Below are 22,079 nucleotides of genomic sequence, written 5' to 3'. Positions count from 1 at the left end.
AAGCAAAGGCAAAACCCAAGAGCAAAGAAAGGGTTTTTTAGAGTCATGAGCCTGAGAAAGTTGCTTGCTATCAGGCACTGCTTGGGGCACAGAATGGAGAGTTTTGATTTCCCAACCTTGCAGGTGATTATTATTAATGGAAAAAACAAGTTTTCAAGGTTGAGCTGACTGGTGTAAAGGAAGAAGAAACCTTCTTACATACCACCACATGTTGAATTTTTGCAGACTCAGATCCATTTTGTACTAGTAAATGAGCTTGTATCTTTCCCTCCATGGCTTTTTTTTTTTTTTTAGGGTAGCTCACAAGCTGCTGACAACTCACACTATACTAGGAGCTGTTCACACTGCACAAAGTGTTTACCACTCACAAGTGATGCTAAAAATTAATTTACAGTACCGCTACAGCAAGCTTTGACAAATTGTCATGTGTTGACACAGTCATAAGTTGTTGGTTAAAAAAAGTAACACTTCCCTCTTCTGCCACTTCATGTTTGAGACCAGGGATGGGCACATTATGCAAAGTTTGAGGGTTTGTAAGCTTCACAAATGTTTGGGCTTTGCAAAACAAGCTCAGTTGTGAAAGTTTTTTCTCTTACAGTTAGGCATGTGTTTATTGCCAAAAAGACTCTAGTAAGAAAAAAAATCCTTTCCCATCTACCAAGATCTGTGTGTTGTGCAAAAGTAGAAGAAAAGGCTGTAAAATAAATAACCTTGCACGATACTTGTTCTAGATAAGATCACAGCAGTGACAAATAGCCTGTATCAACTCCTCAGAGCTGCAGACACCACCCTACTGCTGTAGAAAGGAAGGAAAAAAAAATAGCTACAAGTAAGAGTTTTAATTGTTCTCAGCTGTCACACAATGTTATCTTAAGCGAACGCATTTATTTCTCGATTCTCATATGTAGCTCTATATGGCAAAGAAAGAACTCCAGCAGTGGCATTCATCAGACAAGGTCCAAATTGATTTCCGTGCACTCAAGATAGTAAGTGTTAGTCAGCACTCATGTCCACCAGTGGCAGCTCCTAAAATTTAACTCCTTCTCTTCTTACACAGGGCAGGACAAATAATCTATCTACCTTACAGTCTGGAATTAGTAATGGACACAAAGGTGTTGCCAGCTGTCACAAGCAGTGTTTCAGTGGTGCTGCAAACTCAAAACATCAACCCCAAACTAGCCTAAATCCAGGGAAAGAAACAAAGCTGAGCAAAATGAGCACTCACGGCGCCTGCCAAATGGGCGTCATGAGGAGCACTTGAAAACCACTGCTTCACATTTTGCACCAGTGACCTGGACATTCAGTGCTCCAGTAGTTCTCCCTAAGATCACCAAATCTCAGAGCACAGACCACGCAAGAATGCAGAACAAATTCATTCAGGAAATTAGCTTGGCAATACAAGGAATTAATTTTTTTTCCCCCTTAACACTTGTACAAAGTAGAAAAACTTTGAGTGGTTCCGAAATCCTGAAGAGAGGCAACATTTTATCTTTGTAGAACCTGCCCTGTGCCTGCATCAGTGCAAGAATGACCCACTCAATTTCTCTACAAAATTACAACATGTTACATCGACCAAAAAGAGCTCCTGCAAAACATAAGGGAGGGATGAAATTTCATACAGACTCTTCACTTGCTCACACTTCGCACACCCTGTATAGAATTTCCTCATCATCTGAGATGTTGCCCTGACGGATGACATACTCTCAGACAGATCTCAGGAAAGCAAAGGACATTTACGTCATTAWAATCAGGATGGACGCTGCCTTGTGCTGTTGACTGGAACTAAATCRTCCATGCTTAATGTAGATCGCTCTACATCCAGAAAAGCCAGAAAGTGACAACTCCTACTTTCCTCCTCCAAAGTAAAAAAAAAATTAAAATATTTTCAGTGCATCACATGAAAAGCATTATTTCACTGGATCCAGTCCAAGAGTCAACAGGTTGAAATAAAGATGATTCAATTATTAAGTCAAAAACTTCAGGTGTCGAGTTACCTAGAAGGTAACAATAATTCTCCTCCACCTTGGAAGAAAWCTAACAAAATCTTAAGTTTTACCATAAGTTATCTCAATTGCCAAARTATTATTTCTTCTGTGCATTTTTACTTCTTTGCTGTATGGAAGGGAATAAACAAATTCCCTAAGTACTTACCGTGGGATGAAAAACACCCAAGATATCCCCACTAATACAGTTAACGATACTGTGAGGGAAAAAGTGGCACCGACGGTTTTTTGAAGGGCTTTTTTGTTTGTTTTGGGGAATCCTGTTTCTTTTGAGACAAAGTATCTATTTGCTTTTGACAAGTTTTATCCTGATGGCTCCAACTTCCCAGCGTGAAGAAACCACCCACAAGCAGAAGGGCAGACTTCTTGCCAAGTCCCCTGCRTGAGTTTGAGCTTGCTCTACCCAACACAGGACCAGCACAGGAAGGCTCAGCACTGGGGAAATGCAGACCCAGGATCTCCTGGGGCCTCTCTGCATCAACCTCTCTGCTCTGCCCTCCAGGTTTCTTCATGGGGAGGATGGCAGAGTCGTGGCTGATCCCGCAGCCACACTCTCTCATGCTGCTGTCTTCAGGGCATCAGAAGAAAGCCACAAAGATGACATTCATCCCAGCAAACTGTCATCAAGACTTCAAAAGCAAAAGGGAACATATGATGGAGTCCTGCTCCTTGATGATGCATGCACACAGCTAAACTCATACACTGAATGTATATACCAAATAAGCACTGGGTAGTCACTGCTTGCATGAGATGCAGAGTGTGAAACAAACCCCCTTGGCTAGAAATTAAAARGAAAAGGAGGATTGCAGCTTTCTTATTCCATGGGAACTGCTTTTCCAACCTGCGAGACAGGAYGCCAGCCCAAAGGCAAGCCACACCACTGACTGCCTACACCACGGGCAATCTTCCTGTCTCTGTTCTATGCCTGCTGCACTGCAAAGGTCACCACGTCACCTCTGTTACACAGAGCTCTGCCACCCACGATCAGCGGGGAAGCAGCCWAACTGGCCAGCCTGGCAGGACCTCCTGTGAGCATTTGGGGCTGGGAGGAATCGTCCCAGATCCCCACTTGTGTGTGTGTGAGCACTTCAAAAGTGGTTCCATTTCTCAAACTTTAAGAGATGCTCAAATTGCCTTGAACTGAAAGGATTTCAGTATTGGAATACTGRAGATCTTTAAAAGATGTGTAGATATAGCACTTAGGGAKATGGTTTAGGAGTGGACTTGRCAGTCCTGGGTTAATGGTTGGACTYGATGATCTTAAGAGGTCCAAAGATGCTTTTCCCTTCCTGACTCTCCATTCCAGTGCAGGAGRGAGCAAAGGGAAGCAGAATCTCTGCAAGCATGAAACAGTGGGAAAAGGCATTAGATCTCTACCTTCACTTGGAGCACACCTCGCACTTCCAGCCCTTTCAAGCAGAGGAAACTTGGCAGCCCTGTGGAGAGTGTAATGACTTGAAAGCCAGCATCTGTGTCCCACTCTGCTGCTCCATTAGAAAGGAAGTGCAAAGATCCCTCAGGAGGCAGACGGGGAACTGCCTGCCCCACATACATAAGTGTACTCACACACATGCACATGAGCATTCCTCTCCTTTGTTGTTTTTTTTTAAATTGTATACACTAGTATATTTTTCACTACTTWCTTGCCATGACATCCATTGCATGGTATATAACAAACAATGCCAACATTATCTATAGCGTTAGCACAGAAACATGTAATTCATGTTTGAAACATGTTTCCTCAGCTTCTCATAGCCAGTTTTGTTATATAAATCCATCTGACTTCTTGCTTGATTAGGATCTGTTCAGATCAAACCTTTACTAAAGCCAGAAGCATTTTGTTTTTAACAAATATATTCCCATCCTCCCAAATCAAATCTCTACTTCTAGTTAAGATAGTAATCCTTTTGTCAGCTTTTACTGTAGGGTAATGCTTCTAAACAAATGAGCTTAAAAATTAAGTTAAATCGCAAGTAGCAACTAAAGGGCTCTGAAGGTTTATCTATCACATGGCAAAAAAATCATCCTTTGAACCACATCAGTATAAATACCCATCTCTGGATGTTTTTGGGCCACCTCAAAAAGGTGGCCAGAAGGTAACTAGRTAATGATGAAAATCACATCAAATTTTATGAAATCTTTAGCARAATGGTTTAAATTGAGCCATGTTGGTTAATACATTCTGAAATCCTCCTCTATATATTCCACATGGCAGYATCTTGTCTGTGCAACCTGGTTACAAACCAGGAGAAGGACACTGCTGAAAACCTTGCTTGACCTTTTGATCCAGTGATTTCCACAGGAGAAATCACTGCAGGAAAAGTACAAGCCGAAGCAGTTAACCAGGAGTGYACACTCCACCTTTAACACCTCCTGATAATGATGAAAAAATGAACACGTCTTTCTGAGGCAATTATTCTTTACAGCGTGTTCAAGCAGCCAGCACCCCATTTATATACACTTTGGTACTTCACCCAAAACTACAAAAGTATCCCAGTTTCAGGAGCTGCTGGGCTGCAGTGAGGATGAATTCAAAGCACTGCCTGTTCAGCAATGTGGACGCCAACACTGGCAACGTAAACATTGAAGAGGCACGTGGCTATATGCAAAAATTTCATTCAGCACAAAGGGAAACAAGACTAGGACAGAAGGATCCTAAATTAATCCAGTTCCTGTCTTCCCACTGACTTCCCTCACCATTGGAAAGACTTTGGTTTGGATTTTAGTCAAGTCTGGTTTACAGTGCCCAACTCTGTGTGTCATAAAAAAGCACCGACCCTGCTGGAACGCCTCACTCATTACGCAGCCCTGCAAAAATTATTAGCTACGATACAAGGCATTTCCCTTTGGGGACCAGAAAGGGTGAGGAAAGGGGATGGAGAGTGACAGCTTGTGGTTTCTAATGCAGCAGCAAAAAAATAAATAAGCAAGAGGAATACAGGATATAATRTGTTTACATTTTTCAAAACAAGTTTCCTGGAGACATGGAGGGTCCACGCTGCTGAGCTGTCACTTCTGCTTGAAACTGCTGCCTCATGCTATCGAGAGGTCAGTCACTGACCTACTTTCTGATAGGACAGAATTAATTTGCTATTTGCTACTTCTGTATACAAACCTTTTTTTTTTTTTTAAAGGAATACTTAACAAACCCAGAAAAAGCTGCCTTTTATCCAACTTGGAGCTTCAACTGGTGCTGTGCAAGGCTATTACATACCCTGGCATGGGGCCCAGTGTGCTTGGGCTGCTTATTCTTTTGGAAAAATCTGTACGGAGTATTTTTAATGAGTTGATGCTGCAAATAACATCTTTCCTTTTTGAACTYCTACACTGCACTAATACCGGCGATTTAACCCACTACACACAATAAGGGAGGCCAGCACTCAAATAGGCTGTGCTTTGTCTAGGCTGCTCCTGAAATAGATGCCTACCACCATGGGATTAGCTCCCCAAATAGACAGATGCACAGCACAATATACTTACAGGATTAAAACATAAAGTTATTAATAGAAAACAAGATGCGTAGGTGAAACTTATGAACTAAACACCGACCAGTACAATCATTCCCTGAACACAGCCAGCTAACCGGCGCTCACCAGSAGATGCTGGTATCCTAGGAGCCCTGAAACTCAAAAACATTCTCCTCAGAAAGTGAAGTGGCAGAAGGAGTGGCAAAAGAGGTGCTGCCTACTTCCTCTCTTTGCTTAAAGGCTACCTACATGCACATAGCTCTAATGCCACTACACAAAGCCTTGCATTAAAATAAATCCATGGTGGAGGGTTTCACAGATCTTTCAAATACCKGGACCACCAAAATAGAGATCTTCCTTAACAATGGCATCCATTGAAAGCTTCATTGCTTGGGTAGACTCCTCTTCCCAGGTCTCTCGTGGGTAGCAGCAGCACTGTTTGGAAATGGGACAGCAGTGCACCAACCACAAAGCAGGGCCATTCCGAATCAAGGCTCTGGACTAACCTTTGGAAGACGAGAYCTCCTCAGCAATTTGGTCTCAAACACTCACCTCACCCTCCATCTGCTAAGCAAAGATAAGGATCTTCTCCAAGCGCTTGGCTTGCTTAGTACCAAAACATTGTGGGTGAGACTCACACTTTCCTTTGCATTTCCCCAGGGTCCAATCTAATAATAGAGGAGGTAGTACTGACTACCGTAATACAAGACAACTATTGGTATCACAACAGATTTATGATCACTCGAGTTCCTGGACTTGATTAGGCTCGTGTTGCCAAAGATAACTATGCCAAACCTAGCACTTGCAACTGCGAATGCATTCTTGTCAACCTTTTTAGCTTTCATCTGCGCATATTTACAAGCCCTGAATCTGAAGTTCAAATAAATCCAGTAATTCACTCAAACCCACTAGGATTTGAAAACATTAGGGAAGTGTCAAGATGTCATTGAGCTTGTTCTGCAGAAAAGAGTGCTTTATAGTTTCAGAAAGAAATAGACAAGGGAGCTATTTAACGAGATGGTGGCATATTGAAACATGGATAGATAAGTAATTAATAGCTACCTTCTCTAAGTGAAAACTTTTCTGAGTGAAAAATCAGCTTATATGAAAAACTACAAGTCAACTGCTGCCATTTTTGGATGGATAAGAACTGTCATGCATGTTAGCATCTCCATTACCATGAAGGATTTTACTCCTTTAAGCAATTCACAAAGACTTTCACATAGAACAGCATGTGGGAAGCGAGGAACTAACAGAAGGAGACACCAAAGAAATGTTGATATTCGCAGCTAGAATTCTAATGAAAAATGTTATCAGGAATACATGCAAACAGGAGAGAACTTCTGCCATGAGAAGCTGAAGCTTTAGTCCCTAAGGAACAAGAGTAATTATACAGTTGTATAGGTTCTATCAGTAGCACACAAAATATTGGACAAATAACCCCTTTGTGTTGGTAGCCCGAAACGTTTTCTTATTTCAAAGGTTCAATATTCAACTATCAGATCATCCAGTTAAGAATTCTCTCAACCCTGATGTGCAGGTTTCCTTAGCAAATTTCTATCCAGCTTCAAGTGGAACATATGGCACCTTAAAGTAAACAAAACAGGAGAGGGGGAAAACAGTCATGCTCCAAGAGATAGGAAGTATAAACCTATTAATTAAGCATTTAATTTCTTTTACCCCTCATGTCTGTCTTCGCAGGCTCTCTCGGCAATCAACCAATTTTGGGATTCGCTGCTGTCATGCAAATCGTGGCAGTACATCAGCTAAAAAGGCACTGTCAAACACAATGAAGTTTCCCTTCAGCTTGCTCCCACACCGGTGCTGTGAACAGCACAAACGCTGCCTGGCGAGGGGAGCTGGGGTAAGGCTTGGTCTGCCCAGGTTCCCAGGAACTGCAGACCCGTCCTAGGTGGCAGTGGCACAACTGACACGAATGGCTGAGATTTTGTCCACAGAAACCACCTCACACCCTCCTGTGCAATACACAAACAGCACCCAGTGGTGCATTTTTGTGATCCTAAAGGCTTTTTCCAACCCAAACAATTCTWCGACTCTTTTCTAACCTGCACATGTCTCAGACCGAAGCATACTATAAACATGAAAACWTTTCCCAGCATTTCAGTATTACAGCTCAACCTCTCACTTGAATCCATGGACACCATCCCCTGTCCTCCAGGGATGGTGCACACAGAGCACAGGGAAGAAGAACACGGCAGAGAGATTCTCCATTTTGAAGAATATACATCTCTCTAATTGGCATCTCTGTTTCTAACAGTTTGTTTTCACACTGGTCCTGTGTTCCTGTGGGAACTGGTGTTGGCAGAGATCAAATTGTAGGTCGGGGCTTATAAGGCTTTGAAATACATAAGGACAGTCATTGACAACAAGCTGTGCATTTTTATCTTCTGACTTGGGCAAAGATGGCACTACTGATGTCCTGACTGTAAACGGCATTAAAAACACACATTTGGCTGCCTCACCTGAACTGCTCCTGTTTTCTGTCCCTAGTGAGCTCTGGCCTGGCAGCCGATGCTCCCAAGCAGCTTGTGGCAGAGGCCATCTGAAGSCAGTGACCCAAGCTACTGGCTCCTGGGGCAGGGACTGTCACCCTGCTGTCACCCAGCACACAGCGCAGCGGGACCCTGACTCGCTCGGCCTCTGGGCATCGCTGCAGCATAAATGAGGATAACCTAAATGCCAAAGCAGGGCAGATACTCAGCCCTGCAAYAACAGCACRCTTTACAGAAAATGCCTCRTATCCCAGAGCTTGAAATAGATATYTCTGTGACAAAAACTTCACGATGTGAAAGTCTGTATTAGAAAACCAGCAAGCTGCACTGTTTGGCATCTTGTTTTCCAACCCTTGTGAGAAGTCCAAATAGCTCAAATACAAATCTGTAATATTGCTCTCTGAGTAACAGCTATTTTAAACCAATTTTGGCAGACACTGAGAGTTGTAAGCAGGATGCCAGCTGTATGGTTCCTTGCCTTCTTCTCCTGGATCCAGCCAGCCAGCAGTGTTAGGGGACACCTTCCTGCTCTGTTAAGGAAGCTCTGACACCTTTACCTTTGTTTCAGCCCAAGTGTGCTGGGCTCCTGCAGCAAGGTGAGCTTGCCTTCGCTGCTCCAAGGATAGAGAAATATCACCAATAAAAAATCAGAATCTTCAAAGATTTAAAAGTTCCTTTTCCACAAAACAAGCCATAAAATAAGAACAGACAATGAGCTGCAMAACATTTTTTTACAGGCACTCACTTGAGATGACCCACATAATTAATTCACTTGGCYACTTCACCTTTCCTAAGTTACAGCWGRAAGAAGTATAAAAGCTTTTACAATCATGCACAATCRTGTCCCTTTTTTTGCTTCATGTATAGAAGTGCCTAGTGTAGTTTGTMATTTATCAGCAAAAATTAACATTTCCACACAGAAACATGGACTATGATACCCGTTTACAGATACCTGAACATCTAACACTTGCTGATCTTGGCCACTTCCCTGCTCCTTCCACAGCCTCCTCTGAAACATCTCAGCATCACCAGCATGAGCACCAACCAACGCAGAAGTGTGGCTGGTACACAACTCGCCACTCAGCAGTTTCCTTTCCCTGGGTCTCCAGGCTGCACAAAGCTCCCATCCCAGACTCCTATCTGAGAATTCACGATGGGCGGCTAAGATTATGCTTTGTGACCACTCAGCACAGGTTACAAAAATAAGCAAAAATAAGGAAAGGTCCATAATAAGTAAATCCCATTTTTTTCAATGCACACCACAGGAACGTACATATCCACAGAAGGGATTAGSTATTACATCCATGTTGGATGGAGGGAAGGGGGAGAGGTCAAGCCAGAAAAACGGAGAAGTGAAAGCAGAAATATTCAACATAGTGACAGCACTGCAGAAAGAGGGAATTTTTTTTTTTTGCACAACTGCAGCAAGGCCTGCAGGGACAGGGAAAAGTAGTGGGGGTGGRAAGGGATGATGTTCAAACAGCAGTGCTGGCAGAGTGTGAGGTYAGTCAAAGGAGGTCATGTCATTCCAGCAGAAAACCCTGCTGTAATTATCCTACTGGGCAAGAATGATCATCCTCACAGAAAGATTGCAAAGCAGAGTCTTGGTTAAACTAAGTAACCCAGGACTCTGGCTATGGAAAAACAAATCCCAGGAAGCAAGGCCATTCCCGACCAACTGGACACAGATAGACCGCAGCTGCTGAAACACATAACCAGAGTGACATAATATTAGAACATATTTTTGTGCTTACTAAGACAACAACAAACCCAAGCTGAAGCTGTATTTTGGGCACACTAGCTCAAACTATCTTTAGACAGGAAAAGTGTGTGTGTGTACAGATGTTCCAGCAGGCACAGAGACCAGAGAGCTGGAAAAAACACTCGCTCACTTCCGAACCTTATAAAAATCGTCTGTTGCRAGTAAGGGTGGGGATAAATACACCAGGCAATGCCAAAACAAAATAAAAACAAAAAGCAGGCAAGAAACCAGTAGATGGTCAGGGATTGGTGAGGCATAATGGCTCCATGCCTTCTCCAGCTTTACTTCTTCCAACAGATGTTTCCAGGTGTTCTCCCCTCCTGCAGTCCCCCTGCTACGTCTTTCTCCTCCTGCCAGCTCTTTCATCCAGCTTTCTAACTATCTCACTTTCACAGCTGCTCTCTTGGAAGCATGATTGAAGCTATAAATTCACGTCTACACATCTGTAATAAAAATAGTTTTTCTGAAAGCTATTCTTCTTCYCTATCGATGGTGACACAAAAGATACAGAATTGCTGGCAATTCAGGGGTCTCGCTGCAGCTTTAATCACTGATCAAGACAGAGAGCAATACTCTGTCTCACAAAGAAAACAGCAATAATGGAACTTATTTATTTTATTTCTTTATGTATGAATAATTTATATTTGTGAAGAATTGAAAAACACAAGAAATGGCCTCAAAGCTCTTTTGGAACAACTACTATTTTTTGAAGTAAAACATAATTATCGCCTTGTTTCAGAAAACACATCTAGATGCCTTCTCCTTTGCCCTCTTGGATGTAAGGAAATCCTTGGGGCCACAACTGAAGAAAGCAATGCTTTCAAGATCTCTAAAGTGACCCAACTGAGGCAACGGTACAAAAGACWCTGCTCATCTCATAACCTTTAAATTTTCCTTAATCTTCAGCCTGTGGAATAGTGGAAACCCCAAAGCTTGTGCTTTGGGCATGATACAGAACTTACTGCTCCTGCAAGCTGTGCTTGTACAAGAAATGTGAATGGAGGCACATCTCCTTTGGGCTCGGTTTGTCTTTATGGACAATAAATCAGCCATGGACAAGCATTGGGTTAATACTGACAGGGCAAATTCCAAGCGTGAAGCCCTAGGAGAAAAACCATAGCTCCATGAGTGATGGAGATTGGTCATCACTGCTGTTGGTAAGGTAATGGAGGMACCAACCAAAATTGCAACAACAGGAGCAAAAAGATATCACAAAGAGACGCATTAAAAAAACACAAGAAAGAGCCAGAGCAGGGAAGTTTGACAAACAGGGACAGTGATTTTGGAACAAGTTCGGCATGGCTTTTTTGTAACAAGGGCAGGGAGGAGGAGCAGAGTTCAGCCCTGGATCTGGAAGGGATTGGTCCACCCTGGAGAGTGCCTCTGCCTCCAGGAGAGGCTGGRAGCTTTCCTAAGCTCCTTGGCTCCMTGTGTGACCAGCACAAGGGGCTCTGCTTGCAGGGGGTGTGCCGTGCCACTGCTACTGCAGTGTGACAGCAGCTTCCCAACATGTAAGGGGATGCTCCTGATTCCAGTGCTGCAGTGRTGTTTGCTGTMATTTTTGTTAAGGTTTTCATAGTTAGCTAAGCCACAATTGTTTATATTGAAATTCACACATGCACACAGTGCCTAAGAGAGAAGAGGGGTGAAAATAGAAGCTGAATTGAAAGTTCAGCTTCTTTCAACTTAATTTGTTAGTAGGTTCATCATCATTTTTTGACAGAATAATCTYTCCACGGTGAATTATTTTCACTGGGGAAAAAAGAAGAGACCAACAAATTGCTGGATATAATTTGTGCTTTAAATAATAAAGCAATTAATGGCATTTTAGCAAGAACACATTCTTCTCTCCAGAAATAAAATCCCTATTTCATCTCATCTAAATTGCTTGGTCAGCTTCAAATAAGCGCAATATAAATCTCCTTCCCATACTGCTGCTGTTATCTATGATAAAGGGAAGAGACAGAAGGTAATCCTGTGTTCTGTATTCACTGACACATCATTTTCATGCTACACTACACTGTAATTTATTTCTAATGGGATAAACCTCTTGTAGCCTTCCTGCATTGTTCAGCCACACACATCCCCAACTGGTACCAAGATTGTAGGACTGGCAGGTGCAACATCCAGGGACCCCGCTTGGTGAAATTAGGATGTCTGCYGCACATTTCAGCAAAGCTACAGCTGTGAAAATAAACAGAGAGACTGTATAATCAAGGTACGCTTTTATTCCYTCCCACCCACTGCCTTCTGCAAGCAAGGCAGTCAAAGAGTATGACACTTCTCAGTACTTCTTGTAATTTCCAACTAAACTTTTCATTTTTTATCTAATCGGTTTGAGACGACGCAAAAAGACATGTGGAGCTGTGAGAGATTAAAGGGCATGGAAACCAGTTGAAAGTGAGAAGTCCTTACGGTCTTAGCCACAGCAGAGGTATGGTTTCATACAAAGGAAAATACCTTTAAGACTCTTTCTCCCGTCCTCATCAAGAGGAATACAAGAAGTAAGTAAACCAATATATTAAAATCAAGCTGGGGCCATGCAAAGCTAATGTGTTCTTTTTGTTTACAGTATTTTTGTAGGATTTTGCAGAAGAAGATAAAACCTATGGCTTGAGGCTTACAAAAACTTTCTTCAAATTAAATGTTTAGACTGAAGATCCAGTTATTCCTGATGCAATCCTGAAATGGATAAGTGCAAACAGAAGGCTACCTATGATATTCCTGCAGAAATTAATGTATTTTAAAGAACATCCCCATTAATTTGTACAACACTTTTCTCTGTCAAAATGTGCAAGACCACCACAGACACTTAAGCTACTTCAAGTTAATGAACACTATCATCAAGCACCACAACTTAAAGAGACAAGAATCTCACTTTTACCTTTCACACCCACCTCTCCAGTTCTGCTGATTGCTGCATTCACAGAGGACATCTTACAAGGTAAAATATTGTCTAATTAGCTGTGTAATATCTGGCTACTTCTATGGCCCCGTCACTCTGGCAGTTTACAACAGGACTAATCCTGTCTGATTCAAATGCAAGGTARAAACTTGCAGCTGTGGCAGTCACCTCTCCAGATTCCCTGTAGTGTCAATGCGAACTGACAGTCCCTTCCAGGGCACATGCCACACCACTGCARGTCCCCATCCTCAAGGCACTGAATGAACCCCTTGCTGCCTAAGGAAGGGACTAAGAACTCAATTTGGCCACCTGCACTCGGACAAACTCGTGCTCAAAGGGGCCTGGCAGCAGGAGAGCTGTGTCTGCTCTCCTGGAGAAGGTCACTCACAGCAGCATTCCAGCTGCTTTGCCACCTCCAGATGGACTGGGGTCCTCAGTGCAGCCCACACCCCTGGGAAGGATGGCGACAGCAACAGCCACTCTACAGAGAAAGAGCAGGAGAAACACAATGCCAGGCACCAGCAGCAGGGCTGCAGCTGCTTCATATTGCTTCTTGCTGCGGATCATGAACGTTAGCTCTGGTTTACCAACAATTCATGCTTCAAAAATTTGATAAAATACCCCAAAGGACAATTCCTGCTGCACTCCATCCCTGCTGCCACAATCAATTTGTATTATGACTTTGTTCTGGGGACGTAGCTGCAACCACTTATGCGAGGGGCCTGAATGACTTGATCCAGCCCAGCCCAGGCAGGCAGTGCTGCTCACGTCCACGCCGGGTCACGGGTGAAGGCAAGTGGCCCCAGTGAGGCTGGTTCCTGCTTCCACAGGGATTCCAGCAAGCCAAGCTCCCTGCAGAAACCACCCAGCAGCCCTGCCAGATGCTCCTGGGGCTCTGCAGAGCACTGGCCAAGGAAGCCATTGGGCAATCCCGATTGCACGCCCCCAATTCCCCCAACACAAGCCCCAAGCTCTCACAACTGGCTTCTACTGCAATCCCAACCTACCTACAGGGCTTGCTGCCAGTCTCTATTCTGATGTCTGCTGAYGTCAAAATTTCAAATACAACAGATCCTGTGTTCATTTAGGTTCTACTCATCTGAAACTCCCTCTTAAATTCAATCCAGATGAGCTCCTTGTTGTAGATAGCACCCGATGTGGCTGCTCTCTCTGTTTGCAGCACCACTTAGACTGTTTTCAAATGGGAGCAGAATCATTTTAGACTGCCTTTCCCTGTGGTTGGTAAGGGGATCTTTGATCATGCTCCCAAGGTCAGATCCTACTTTCTGCACATTTCTGGAGAGAGACGGCAGCATAACTCACACCACTAGAACAGGAAAGCACTGTGTGTGTCTTTATTGAGCTGCTTGTGATGCCTACTGGCTCTCGAAGGCAAAACACATGGCTTACCTCTTATTTCCCTGGCAAATAGGTGACTTTGTCACCTGGCCATAGACACAAAAAGATGGTACCATGTGAAGTGTGCAGGAGTGTCTGCACCTACTGTCACACAAGGGTCTGCTGCATGAAGGGGGCAGGCTGAAAGCAAACCCTCAAAAGAGATGCTTGGGCCCAGATTTGTAAGGATGTGGAGCCACAGCTACCCTATAAGACTAGTGAGCAAGAATCGAAAGGGCTAAGTCTGGCTAGCCAGGAAGGTCATGGTAAATGGTAATAAATGCCTTAGGGACTTGTGCAAGTAAAACAGTAAGCTTAAATCTGGGAGGAAGAAATTGGGATTCTCACTGCAAACATGRCAGAAAGCTTTGGTTGGGTGCTAGAACAGTATCCCCAGACACAGGGCTTGTCTCGTTTCAACTTTTCAAAGCTAGGCTGAATGAGAAATAATAGAGTTTGGCTAGAAAAGCATGAGCAGATGACAGAGTCAGTCATTTCTGCCTTAAATTTTTAACTCTCTGAAAAATCAGCTTCTCATCCAACAGGCAGGTGACACTGGCATTAGAATAATTATTCGATGGCTGTACCCCAGTGTGGATGTCAAAAGAGAAGCAGCAGAAGGGAGGTAGCACAACTGGCCTAGCAAGAGGGATGCTTCAACCCTGACATACAAGGGGCTAAGCTGCAATGATAAAAGCAGGGAGAATKAATTGGGTCTGGTAACTTTTCCATGAAAGCAGAGTTTCAATACAGGAACCAGAATTATAAAAACAAACTGGAGATCTATTTGTCCTATTGATTTTAAAATAGCATGGGATGCTATTTTTTTGTCCCTATGTTCTAAAAACTGGTCTGAAATTCCGGAACTGAAACATGCTTCTTACTCTAGTAACTGCCACCACCTAAACACCAACTGAAATAAACTCACAAAACAGTGTTAAGTCYAACACACAAGCACTTTGTACATAAAGTACAAAGCTATGGGGTACCCTTCACCTCTGATGGCAATCTGTAGCTACACTTACACCATCTTGGGCCATTTGCAAATAAAGCCACAAGCAACTTCTTTATTCTCAGCGCAGYGTGTGAAACACGTGGGTTTTTTTTTCCATTTCCACAGCAACTTGCTTCACCTACTARCCCCTCAGGACAGCTTGTGAAACTAGAAAAAGTAGTGTAGTGTCCACTGCTTCTAATTAAAATCTTACAGTCTTGCGGTCAGGGAGCTCCGGAGAACTGGTGAGGTCGCGTGATTTCCTTGAGGTCAGACAGAAAAAGCACACTAGACCAGAGATGACAGATTTCTTGGCTTGTCCATGCAGCGCAGCCCTCCGCAGCCTGGGCCAGGAATGCCGTCATTGGGAAGCTCTGGTTCCTCTCAGTAACCTAACTTTAAATAGTCTAGATCTCTGAAGGAGAAAATCCCATGCAAGCACACCCTCCCCACCGCCACTCCCCTGAGGGTACCAAGAGTAACTTTTTCCCCCAAAGCCTTCTTGCACCTGCAGATGTTGCTCTGAGAGCCAAGAGCTCCCAAGTCTGTGCCAATTTTTAGCCACTCTCTGCAGTTTTTCTGTRCCATCGACTGCCAGTAAGCGTTCACACTCCAAGTAATATCTGCTCTGACCATTTGCGTGTTCCTCCAGCTGCTCGAGAGCCCATCTGCTCAGACAGCCTTGCTGGCTTCATTCACTGCACACGACCCASTGTTTCCATCACTTACCCTGGAGAACTTGGGGGACACACTGGTGACGAAGTGACAGATCTTCACATCTGTGACACATTCACTCCGTCTGTTACCCACATTTTCCCCAGGTATTTACCTCTGGAGGCAGGAGACGTCTGTGTCTCTGGTGAGTTTCCAATACTCACATCCACATGTTAAAATGGAAATAACATCTGAGTGGAAGGCTCCTAGTTTGGTCTTTACATTTGTATTTTCAATGACTAATTCTGTTTAAGTTGGTAAACGCAGCTGTTGCCTTGCCAGTTGGTGACATTTCCTTTTGGACTTCCCCCCTGGTTGGTGTGTTGCTGCCAAGACATGTAAATTGACTCATTCCTCGTATTCCTTTGCCTTTTTATACAATGCTTCAGTTGGGATTTTCAGAAGGTCCCTTGAGATTTGTTTCCYTAAATAAGTATTAGCCCTGCAATGCCAGACAGTCTTTCCTTATGTGTTTTTAAGCATCCCAAGCTCAGGATGCAGGATCTAACTAAGGTACAAGCTCACTGTAATACATCCAGTTGAGCTTTTCCTTATGATGACTTGGTCATGTCACCATCCATTCAACAGCAACCACAAAGAGGTGACAATGCAGGGTGGTTTTACACCAGCATTTTCCATGATGGACCATTCACTCAGCTCTCTACTTACTTCAAAGGCTCAAGCCTGTCAGTGACTTCACAGCCATTATAAACATACACTTGAAAAGAATAGATTAGTCTCCTGARAAAGGTAATAAAAATATCCTCCCCAAGAGCTCCAAACAACCMCATTAAACTGGCAGGTGATCTGCCTCAACCAGGGAGCAGGAGAGGCTATCCAAAAATCTGACCATTGCTTTATCTCCTGAACTGAAATGTCTGAGCTGAAGCTGTATGAGAAAAAAAATAGAAACTTTGTTTTTCATTTTAGGTTTTTTATTTTTTTTTTTTCATTTTTGATGATTGCTCCTTTGCAGTGAAAGGAGCAGAACTTCTCTTCCACTTTTGCAATCGATTGCATCACCCTTCTAAAATACTTTAACTGGAATGCAATTACTTTGTATCAGTTCAATTTTAATTTTTTTCATATTCCTGTATTTCTTGAAGAACTCAGCAACGACTCATTCAATCATTTTTCAGCAACGGTCTCTGCCTCCAGCTACTCCAAATTTTGGTTTYAGAGAGCTTTGCACATCTGCCTTTGTGCTACGAGACAGCATCACTACTTTGGGATTTTCAGTTCCTTTGGCAAAGTCACTCCTCCCACCATCATCATCCTTCTGTCACTAAATAGCTTGTGCTTGCTAACCTCAGACAGGCCTCCTGGGTGGTAGAACATGACCTGTTGAGCAAAGGGAATAGCTGTTTCAGGAACTAGATCAGCTTCTTGGGCAMGTCCATCTTCTTGATTTCTCTTGGGACCCTCCACTCTTTTTGTGAAACTGGCTTTCCTGCTGATTTTGCTGGATGCATTCAAGTGTCCAATGTCGGCTTTGATGTTTTCATCCTTGGAAAACTCACTATCTGGGATCGCTCAGCTGAAAACCAGTTACATTGTTAGCAACATACAGCATGTTTACTTGGTAAAACTAATTTACTAATTCTTCTTACTAACTCTCCTGCACTTTTTTCTCTTTTTTTCTGTTTTGTATTTTCACCAAGAAAAATCCCAACAAAAAGCAAACCAAATCAAAAACAAACAAACAAAAAAGCCCAAAAAACCACCACCAACAAAATCACTTCTGTTGCATGTTAAGATGATAAACACTGTGTTTGCCTCCAGTCTACTCACACCACAATGATTCCACCAACTGCTATGGGGACATCTTTACATGATGTCCGGGCGTCACCAAGAGCCCAGAGACCCGGCAGAGTTCTGCCAGCCCCCACACTATTGCTTTGGAGACAGAAAATGACATTTGGCCAATTGATTCCTATGCTCTGTCGCCAGCCCTAACCCTGAGAAAGAAGTCTCCCTTTTAGTAAGCAGATGCCAGGCTGAGGAGTTTGGTCCAAATCTGCTGACAGCTCTTATCTCATCGCAGTAGTTTTCTGTTGGTAACATGTGTAATTGTCATTTCATGTACTGCGTTTGAAATCTGGTTCAGAGCAATCGACCACTAATTGGTTCCCRGTCTACAAGCTATTTTTCTGCCTTGGAAGTCATAATTAATGCTACTCCCTCCAAGTTATCATCATCTTGCTTCATGAATATATTATAGCTTTGTTTTCATTCTTAAGATTACTCTTCATCAATTCCTGGTCACAGACAGTTTGCTTACTCAAAGGATTTCACTTACTCTATTCCTCCATCTCTTTCACCTGAATCTCTTTTGTTGTTGCAGCCTTTATTTCACTGTTCCAGAAACCTACTTTCTGTGGTGAGTTTTTTTTCCAAACCTTTCCCTGAAGAACTCCTCAGAGGCTTGCCTGGCTCACGGCTTTCACCAAAGCAGGTCAYATCATTTCACCCAAGACAGAACCTGGCAAGTACTTTGCTGGAACAGCTACCTTGCCATCTTCCACTAATTTTCCTCTTTTCCAAGGACAGATTTTTGCCTGTAGCTGAACCCCAAACATAGAGTGTTGCACTATTTTCATCACAACCACAATGTTTGCCCAGTTTGGTTTGGCCATGAGACTCTACACCCTACCCTCAGCGAGGTCAGCTGGAGCCTTGATTTGGCCTCTGGGTTCAAACAGTAGCACTCCCAGCTGCTAAAGGAACGCAACAGTTTTCCTGTCACCTACATTCTGCTTGATAAGGATGCTGCAAGATGAAAAGATTCCGGGTACTCACATTTTACAGTAACAGCCGCCATTTCAATACCTGGCTTAAAAAAGAAACCACATCTTACRTCTCAGAAACAACTCTTCTCTGTCTCCAGAGCTCATGTGAATCGTTCATACCTCTGTCTGTGTGACATTCTGCATTGCCCACCTCCCTCGTCCCCAGCACAATAACACTTTAGAAGTTAACACCACCTGAATCTTATGCAGGTTCACATTAGGACTCCCTAAATACAGTGAAAAAGAGAAATTTAACACYTACCAGAGCTGGGAGAAAAATATTCATAAAATTTTTTTTTGGCTACTGAACTAGCTCATATTCTTCTGTACTTACGGTGCTATTTGGTTCAGCAGATGGAGAACGAAAAGGAAGGTCCCTTTTGCCAACAATTTTTACTACCTCACGTGAGAGATGTTAGCTACACTTGGGCCCCATGTGACACAGTAATTTTGGACCTGACATGGGTAAACTGTAAGGGAAGAGCAGACTTTGCACTTGAATGRTTGAGCCACAGACTTGAAGTATTAACATTCAAAAGTCAGGTTYGAGGGAGAGCCAAAATGGGCCAGCAGTGTTGAAAAAAACAGTTGCTCATCATTGCCAAAAGCCCAGCCTATCAGGAGACACACTCCACAGAGGGGAAGGAAATTTAACCCAGGGGACCAGCACCTGGGACTTGCTAACTCACTTTTCCAGAGCAAAACTGTCATGGTAACTATTGAYCAAATCAGAGACAAAAARAGCAAAACCAAGTCAGGATGTCACGGACTGCTCTGAAAATGTACAGGATGGGCAATAGATTAGGTCTGTGCACTGAGGTCATCTGCACCGAGAATGTCATCTTTGGCACCAGTCAGGTTAGTGAATGGGGTGTGAGATGGCATGGGAAGAAGGAAGAAGGAAAAACCATGATTCAATTTTCAGTTAAAAAGTGAGCCAAAAAATAAGTTATTACCCATGACTGTCAGTCTTTTAATCAAGACAGAAGACAGAAATGGGAAGACAAAGAAGATATGTTCAGAAGAACATAAAAACCAGAAATGCCTGAAAGATATTTGCAGATAACAAGCTCTCAAGTAGTATAAATACAGTCTGAGCAAGTGTAACCAATATATAGCTTGCTTTAAAAAAGACAAACCATCTGCATTTCACCTCTTCATGTTAACACACTGTAATAAACAAACAGCTATGGAAAGCAAACAGCAAGAAACCTGGGCTGTGTTAAAAACTTCTTTGTATAACCCCAAGTACCTATTTTGTGCCTCAAACGCACAACACATAAAAACTGTACATACTGCAACTGGAGTCTGTAAGATGGGCTTAATTAAAACTTGTGTATAACTTTGAGAAAACTTGTGTAATTTTTGTCATTTATGGTTATCTGGTACATCATTTGTCCCTAGAAAACACCTTTTCCCRAAAGTACCAAGAGCATAAAAAATGACCCAWGTGTCTGAAATGGACAAAAACTGGRATCCACTTGTTCAAATCCAGACTTTAAAATGACATGAGTGATACCACTAGACATTCTGGACTATCACACTGTGGAGCTACCTCCTGCTGAGGAACAGTGATCACAAGAGGGTACAGGACACAGCCAGTACCTGTCTGCACTAACTCCCTACACCAAGTCCCCAGGAAAGACCTTCCAGTGTAGTTTTTTACTACTGAAAGGCAGGTGTCTGAGTAAATACAGGTGCCAGAAAAATCTGCAGCTAGTAGGTGTCAGAGGAAGAAAAGAGAAAGTTGAAGGAAGACTGAAATGACTGTATCAGGTTCCCAAGAGGACATCTAGCTTCTGTTGCCACAAATAATTACAGKATCACTTCATTTGCTTTGATTATGACTTTTAGTTTTGTGATACCTGATTTTCTTTGCTTGGCCTCATAATGGCTAGACAACAATTCTATGCATGACTGTGCTGCAATTTTGTTTCTACATCTTGATAATTAGCCCTCTTTGACRAAGCATATTTTAATACTATATGTAGATAAGCTGGGCTGCCATCAAACCCATCGAGATTGGGTTTGTTCTCAGCTTTTGAATTTAYTGCTTACGAAAAACAGCAAGTGCAGGCATGGAAAGGCAAGAACTGAAGCATCAGTTCAAACAGGAATGAGCCCCAATCCCAATTCCCAACAGCAAGAACTCTGAGATGCATGGGGAGCTCAGAGAGTACATAGGGCCACCTTTGCCTTAGTTAAAGTCCTCCACTCYTGTAACTCTCCTGCTTTCCATTTTAGCACCTGTTGAGCAGACAGAAGAAGAAATACCTGGGGGAGAAATGCCAAGGGAAGATTTCCTTGCAGAACATTTTTGTTTCRCTGTTCATTAGCAGGTAGGCGACAGCCGTACATATCAGTGTGGGAGACCACATGGGGCTTTCATGGAAGACAGAGCGCCAACGTGCATTCCCAGGAGACTCATCTCACTTACGTGAYGCCCACGTTCMCACTGCAATCACAGCTGCACCAGCTACAGTCGCCTTGGAGCCTCTGCTCTCAGGATGCTGCTTAAAGATATCCTAAATCCCAATGCCTTCTCCCATTATCCCAAGTCCTCTGTSAGCAACCTCCGGATCTTTCATAGTAATGGAGAGATTTACCAACAGCTTTGCCACTAATATAATCTGCCAAGAAAGCACTTTTCATCATGTGTTTCAAAACATATATTAGTCTGATCACTTATTCCTTATCAACTTCATATAACAACAGCACTAAAGACCAGCAGTACAGGAGCTCTTGCTGTTTGCAACTTGCTTACAGGACCCAAATCTAAGAGACAGCATCGCTGCATTTAGAAATGTCACATCAAGGTTTCCAGTAGSTTCAACATTTCCTATTTCATTAAATGAAAAACAAGGTGGAGAATGGAGGAAACCRTATTTCTGCTCCACTTGACAAATGCAAGAAACTGCATATAGATCAACTGACACAACCTCTCTGAATCTTGCTGAAACACACAAACAAAGCAGGATCAACCCAGGCAACTAGAATTTGCTGCCACGGTTTAGACAAAAGGTTTAAAAACCAGAAGGCTTGGTATACCTTGGTTGAATGCTTCCAAATGAATAACTGCACACAACTATACAGTGAATAGCAGGTTTCAGAATTCTGTGCCTATCTAGGTACACAACTTCAATGGTAATCAACAGATTAATGCTGTTAATCTGCTGTATGACAACTTAGCTACAAGTCTCAGCCTGGAAGCACTTCCCTCCTCCCCACACCTAAATCACAGTCAGAAATGCTCCGAAGGAGATTAGGGAGACAACTTTGCCAAGCACAAAATGCTGACCTAAATGTGTTCCTCTTTAAGTAGGTGGAGGTTCTAAATTTGACTGAAATGGCAATGCTCCGTCCAGCCCTTTTGTGTTTTTCAAGATCTGTGTAAGGTTTTAAAGCCTCTCATTTCTTTTAAAGCAGGTTTCACTATCCCTAGAAATACTTTCTGCTCTTAGTCCTTTTTGCTATAAACACACTGACAAATTGCACAGACATATATTATGCTGAATCCAGAGAAATGACAGGGTT

At 43.0% G+C, this 22,079-nt stretch overlaps 1 protein-coding gene across 3 annotated transcripts in view; it reads right to left on the bottom strand.

Moving 5' to 3' along the window:
- Nucleotides 1-22,079, bottom strand: part of BACH2 (BTB domain and CNC homolog 2) — a 185,112-nt gene that overhangs the window by 101,577 nt on the left and 61,456 nt on the right. The window lies entirely within an intron of this gene.

This window comes from Malurus melanocephalus, unplaced genomic scaffold (assembly GCF_030028575.1).
Source record: "Malurus melanocephalus ecotype Western Australia unplaced genomic scaffold, MMel_1.1 scaffold_405, whole genome shotgun sequence".
Classification (NCBI taxonomy): Eukaryota; Metazoa; Chordata; class Aves; order Passeriformes; family Maluridae; genus Malurus; species Malurus melanocephalus.
This window is presented reverse-complemented; position numbering and strand designations above follow the sequence as displayed.